The sequence below is a fragment of the Cynara cardunculus genome (genome assembly GCF_001531365.2).
Source record: "Cynara cardunculus var. scolymus isolate 2C chromosome LG 5, CcrdV1, whole genome shotgun sequence".
Lineage (NCBI taxonomy): Eukaryota > Viridiplantae > Streptophyta > Magnoliopsida > Asterales > Asteraceae > Cynara > Cynara cardunculus.
In genome coordinates, this window is record NC_037532.1 from 11,043,562 (window position 1) to 11,050,912 (window position 7,351).

Here is a 7,351-nt window from a genome sequence, read left to right on the forward strand (position 1 = left end):
GGTCATTATCAGAGTTTTCAGAACTATTATCCTTGTCAAGAATGGAAACAGAAGGTTTAGAAATATGAAGATTGGATAATTTTAAATCTAGCTGCTCCATAAAATCTTCAGCTTTCGTTTTGATTTTAAATTTTTTTATTTCAGGAGGGGGCTAAATAGAATTCGAAGTCAAAATGACTTTTTCAGAAGAAGAAGGAATATCAGCAGGAGTAACAATTTGTTTTTGCTGATTTGTCTCAATTTGAGAAATCTTGTCTAAAATTAGGGAAATATTATCCCCTATGGAAAAAAGCTGTTCTCCAAGAATTTTCAACATAAGATTAGAATAATTCTGTTTTTCAAGTAATTCGTTTATATGTAACGAAGTAACAGAAAGAGTATCATCTTTAATAAGTTTAGAAAAAGCAGAGAATTTTATACTAGAATCATTTTTATTTATAATAAAAGGAGATTGAGGAGGAAAAACAGAAGTTTTGATTTCTCCAGTCATTAACTGATAATCTCTTTCAATAACATTTATAAAATGTTTAACATGAGTATGGATAAACCAGGGAATAAAAGAGAAAATTTCATTTTCTTTTTTACAGAATTCATAGAATTCATCAGAAAAACCCTGAATTTCAGGTCTACTAAAACTTTCAATATACCAAATTCTGAAGGGAGCCCACTTTTCATTACCATAATAATCTTTGCAAACAACCTGTCTAGCAGGTGACCCAGTAGTGAAATCAATCTTTTCACCTTCAAGAAACCAAGCTCTTTGAGGCGTATTAATCATTAAAAACTAAATACTGAAATCATACATGGTCTCTATAACCTTTTTGGGTTTGTGAAAACTGGAACTACCCGTACTATTCATGGTATCATGGACAATTCCATTTCTATGAACTTTAAGTTCATCTATGTGGTCTTCCAAAGAAGATCCTGGTTCTTCTTGCTCAAAAGGGTGAGTCTCAGCAGTTTCTCTTAAATAAGAGGTAGAAATTCTAGAGGGCTGGGGCTGGTCAATCTTATAGCCAAAAGGTGAAATATGGCTATGGTTATGAGCTAAATAAATAGACCTTAAAAGAGGTCTTTTTTCAGAGTAGATACTTCTCTGATCATTGAACTGTATATAAACAGTTCCTTCATTAGTCTGGGTGATATTTCTAAAATCACTTTGAACTATGGAATTTCTAGGAATATTCCTATTTAAAGACCAACTTTCTGGGAAAGCTATCTCATCCCACTTAATAGATCGACGAGTAGTGATATTAGATCTATTGAAATTTGTTTCTATAAGAATGGTCTCATTGATGTCCTTATCAACCCTTTTACATCTAGGATTGAGAGTAAACAGAGGCTTGAAATATATTCTATAGCAGATACAAATAACTTCTGTGCCTACTGCATAATTATAACCATGAGTTTTAACATTTAATGTTAAAGAATCAAGAATATTCACATCCGATAAATATAAACATAAATTAGGATATACATCAAAATAAACTGGTCCATGGGCCAGACTGGATTGGATCATTCCAATTAAGGATTGTTGCCAGTCAAGATTTCTTCCATCTCTGAGAGCCGCAAGAAAACTTTCTGGTAATCCTTCCAGAGTTAGAGGTCTGAACGCAATTTGGACAAGACCAATATGTAAAAACTTATGAGTTTTCAAGTAAGGTAAAATGTCATTTTTATTTAAAAGACGAATCATCATTTCATCTTTATGAAGAGGAATTGAAGATTCTGTGGTTTTAACAATATGTTTTAAACCTAATTTTTCAAAGGAACCAATTTTATAAATTAGTTTTGCTTCCACTTTTGGAATAGTCCAGTTGTTCAGAAGCTCTAAGTTCTGGGAAATATCATATTCCTCAGTGATACTGTTATGAACAGTTTCATCATTTCCGGATTTAAAAAGATTCATAAGAATCTAACAGGAAAGGAAATGAGTTAAAACAGAGTTTGAATCGAATAAAATACACAAAAACCTGGTAAATGGAAAGGTGCTCAAATGAATTATTCTAATGTTGTTAAAGAGCATTTTGCAATTGTCAAATGTGTCTTAAAATTTCAAGATGATTTATACAATCAAAAATTCTTAATTAAGACTAATTGTAGTTCTGCTCAATTTATGTTTAGCAGAGATTTTAAACATGATGTTTCCAAACAAATGTTTGCTAGATGACAAGCTCATCTTGCCCCTTTTGATTTTACTATTCTTCATATCAAAAGTGTTGATAACCACCTTCCTGATTTTTTAACCCGTGAATATTTGTCATGATTTCAGGTATGAGCTCGAACTATAGTTCATACTCCTCTTATAGAGGAGGTGAAAGATCCTCAGGAAGAGGAAGAGGTGTCTTCAACAAATCATTCTTCTATTCCAATCAATAATATTGATTATTCCATGAAAGAAGTAAATAGACTTCTTCAAAACAATCATTTCAAAGRAAAAGAKGTCTCTATTCATGACCTTAGTAGAGAGGTTAATATTTTAAAAGAAGAAATAAAAATTTTAAAAGCTGATAACCTTCTTCTTCATGAGCATATTTCTGTTATCCTTAATGATAGAAATGCTAGAAATGCTGAAAATCTTGCTGAAAATCCTATTCCTCTCAAAACAGAAAATGATTTTGTTAATTCTTCTTCTAATCCTAGTGATAATGCTACCCTTTCCACCATTAGCAGGATGATATCCCAAAAATGGTTTACTAAAATAACCCTTCTTATAGATGGGCATTTTAAAAAAGATTTTATCGCCATGATTGATAGTGGTGCTGACCTAAACGTCATTCAAGAAGGTCTCATCCCAAGTCGTTATTTTGAGAAAACCTCTTGTTCTCTCTCCCATGCTGGAGGAGGTTCTTTAGAAATCAATTTATAATACTTTTAATGGCGGATTCCTCTACGGCCTACAAAACGCAAAACCCTAGAAGCACGAAATCTAGTCTATAAATAGGTTTAGAACTTGGTCTTGTTTCACACATCTTTAATCCACCGCCAACCGTCGACCTCATGGAGGAGGAACATATGTGTCGGCTTGATCCACCTGTGATTCCCACAACATCCTACCATAGGTTGTTGTGAGATTTCTTTCTTTATAATTTGTTTTGCTCGTTTATACTCTTCGTTATGTATCCAAAGACTTGATTTTTGATGTTTGTATCATTAGGATTAATTTATTATGTTCCTCAGATCAAACTACACTCTTTTTGCTAATACGTTTCTTGTATGTGTTTTCTTCTTTAGAGTCGTGGTGTTGGTATGTTCTATAAGTTTGTGCGTGAAACGTATATCATCACTTCGTCAATGTTCATAACATTTCAGGTATAATCTGATTGGTTGTCAGTTACTAATTATTACACTTGTTTTACTTAGATATTGAATTTTAGTTTTTATTCTTTTGTTTTTGACAGAGTATCAGTGGATCCTTCACCGCATATGGCAGTGTGGGATCTAGCTGTTTGGGTTAAGATGGGACCCAATAATCCATCTTGTAAAAAATAAAAATAACATTATTATATTATTTAAGTTGGAACTTCAAATCCAGTCCTTCAAATGAAAGAGGTGGCTCTAAAGCCGACTAAGATACAAATGGTTCGTTTGACATTTGACTATAGCCTAGAATCGACTCGGAGCTCAAGAAAGAACTTAATGATGGTGGAGGCGGATGCATTTAGAACAAAATTCAAACCGTAAAGATAGAGTTGTTAGAGATTGTATATCATTTTCAAAGATTTCACTAAACCTTAAACAACTGAATCGGAATTTACTCTTAGAAATCTTTATGAATGTTGTTATGTAGTTATCATGGGTCATGTTATATGTAACGCCCCATACCACACATTGCATGTATCACATACTTCATACAAAAGAAATACATGTTTATATAGAAGTCAGGTCCCTTAGTACAAGAAATTACCACACAGAATACATGTCCCTAAAAAAATTTCAAAATACATTTCTTGTACTAATCAATGTTCATTAATCAAAACTATACATCATAGACAAATCTTCATGTAGATATGCATATAGGAAAATATCACATTTTCCCCTTCCCCTTACCGTCCGTACCTCCTACAATACATATTTAAAATCACAAAACGAGGGTTAGACCAAGAGGTCTAGCGAGTTACCCTATTTATGTTATTGCAGGGTGAAAATCACCAAAACTTTGTACAAAATAACATTTTCATATATATAACAATTATATGAACAAATAGGAACATATTACCAGTACCTTTCCACTTTTCAAGCCAAACATTTAGCTATTTAGAATAATCAAATTTCAAACCTTTATTGGTTTGAATCCACCAGGTTCCATATAATGCCACATTTAAACCTTTTCAATTAAACAAGGTTTGTTTAAAGCTTCAGGCCAAACCTATTATCCCCTTCTCTATAACATTCAGACTATGATTTCCAATAAGAACCATGATCCTAAATCTTTAAATCACAAAGAAATAGAGATTCCAGACCACATTAATCTTAAGGGATATAATAGTGAGACTTATATTATATATCACACACACATACAATTGCCACCCTTATATCCAAATGTATACCTCTCCTTGATATGCCAATATTATCCTGTGGTACACCTCTAATTGATATGCCACCCTTATTCCATTGTACACCTCTCCTTGATGCCACCCTTATTTCCTCATCAAAACATTTCACAAAACAATTCCATTTAGACCGCAGTCAATGGAATTATCAGTTCAAAATCATCTTTATCAAAATTCACATTTATATATATATAAAAACAAGTCAAAATACAAATCCGGTCAAAATAAAAGGCCGGACTTCATCTCCGGTCAAGTTTTGGCCGATTTACCAAGTCCGGACAACAAATCGCCCAAGGCTTGTCCGATTTACCATTAATCCGGTCAACTTTATCCGGATAACAAATCCGGATGATACTTCATATAATTTTGTCTGATTTAAAATAAACCGACTACCTTATAGTCGTATTCCTACTTCTCCGTTCAAAATACTTGATATAAACTTAATGATCATAAATCGCTCAACACTTGTCCGGTTTAAGACTAAACCGCTTGACATTTGCTCGATTTAAGTCTAATCCGAACAATACTCACCAAGCGGTTTATTTATAAATCGCTTAAGCCTTAACCGGTTCAAGGTTTAAATCGCACAACCCTTGTCCGGTTTATGGCTAAACTGTGTATGCCTTGACCGGTTTAAGGCTAATCCGCCTAACACTTGTCCGATTTAAGACTAATCTGGACAACACTCCAGCAGATAACTTTTTAAATAAAAAGTAAAGTTCTATACTCAATTATACAATTATGAAGAGTTTAAAAGTAGTAAGAATCACTCACCTTATGCAACTTTCTTTTGAAAACCAACTTGATCTTTAGACAAGAAATAATCTGGTCAACTCTTTTTCTTGTAAATCGCTCAACTTTTCTCAAAAATAGCAAGAAGATTTAATGGAGCTTAACCTCCCTTTTATATACCCTTCCCAAACAGGAAGGTCGGCTACCACATGTAGCCTTCACCCACATGCATGCTTTCATATAAATCATCCATGCATGCATGTAACCCATATACACATACACATGCATCTTCACATATACATATACACACCTTATGCATGTATTTTATCATGTATAAAATTATACCTACATACCTAATGCATACTCATTTATCCATATAATTTCACATACTAGCATGATTAAATATAACAATTTATCATGCTGTCAGGTAAACACATAACAAATAATCACATAATATTTACCTCAGGTGATAACCATGATCCAGTTATCACATTATATCATTGGTCATTGGTCATTGTATTTCATAAAGATGGAAGATTATTTAATTCGAAATTTATATATTTTTTCCTTTTTTGTTTTCAAATTCTACAGTGAGTTGAGGATGTTATTCTAGATGCGACTTATTTGAGAAGTGGTTTGAACAACCATCCTCGTAAAAAATGGATGGACTTGGACTTACTTATTTTGATTAAATGAACAAACATTGGTAATGAAAAAAAATGGACATACTCAATGAACACGTATAACGAGTTTCTTAAACACTTCCCTAAATATCAATAAACTGATTAAAGTTTTTCGATTGTTTAACTCAGTTTCGCTAAAAATTTATTCAAATTGAAGTAAATAAGAGGGTTTATTTATTTATTTATCAATTTTAGAAAATTTTACAAAACTTCTTGTTATTTCTATTATCTTTATCTCCAATCAACAAATATTGAAACTAAATGGAATAAGAGAAAAAAAAAAATGTTAAGGATATATTATATTTGTAACATAATTATTTTTGCTTTACGAGCATTCCCAATAAATTCTTTATAAAATTTCCAAAATAAAGAATTTACAGTCAAAATATTTATAAAAATTAAATTCAACTTTAACAAATTCTTTACTTTACAGATTCTAACATCAATTATATTATCAAAATATTCAGTATAATTAAAACCCCCAACAAACATTTAAACAAACTTTTGAATAACAATTTTTTTTTATAAAATCATAATATCTACAAACTTTATATAAAAATAATAATTTTATGTAAAATAATAAATTCCAACAAACTTTATATAAAATTGATATTTTTTAATAAACTTTTTTTAAAATTATAATTTCCAATAGAGTTGTATATAAAAAATAGTATTTTTTTATTGGGAAACAATTAAAAGATATATTTTTCTTCAATATTTCAGAGATTTCTTTTTAAATTTGTGAGATTTTTATTTTTAGGTAATTTTTGGAGTTAATTTTTTTTAATCTACTTTTCAATATTTTAGATATTCTTTTAGAAATGCTATTAATGATTGACCAACAACTTTAGACAGTTAAATAGTTTTAACTTTAAAAAGGTATAATATGAATAATCCGAAGAAAAAATATACAAATAAGTGCCATTATTTTAATATCTTATTTTTTTTCTTTCTAAATTTGACTGTATTTAAGGGATAAATACACGAAATAACAACATAATTTTTTAAATTTCACTTTTTATATGTAACCCCATACCTCTCCTTGATATGCCACACTTATCCAATGGTACACATCTCTTTGATATGGCACCCTTATTTGTTTATCAAAACATTTCACAAAAACAATTCCATATAAAATTAGAGCGCAGTCTATGGAATTATTATCAGTTCGAATTTATCTTTTCAAAATTCCCCATTTATATATATAACAAGTCAAAATGCAAATCCGGTCAAATTAGACTTGGCCGGATTTCATCTCCGGTCAAGTTTTGTCCGATTTACCATTAATCCAGTCAACTTTGTCCGGATAACAAATCCGGACAACACTTTACATAGCCTGTCCGATTTAAAATAAACCGGCCACCTCATAGTTGTATTCCTACT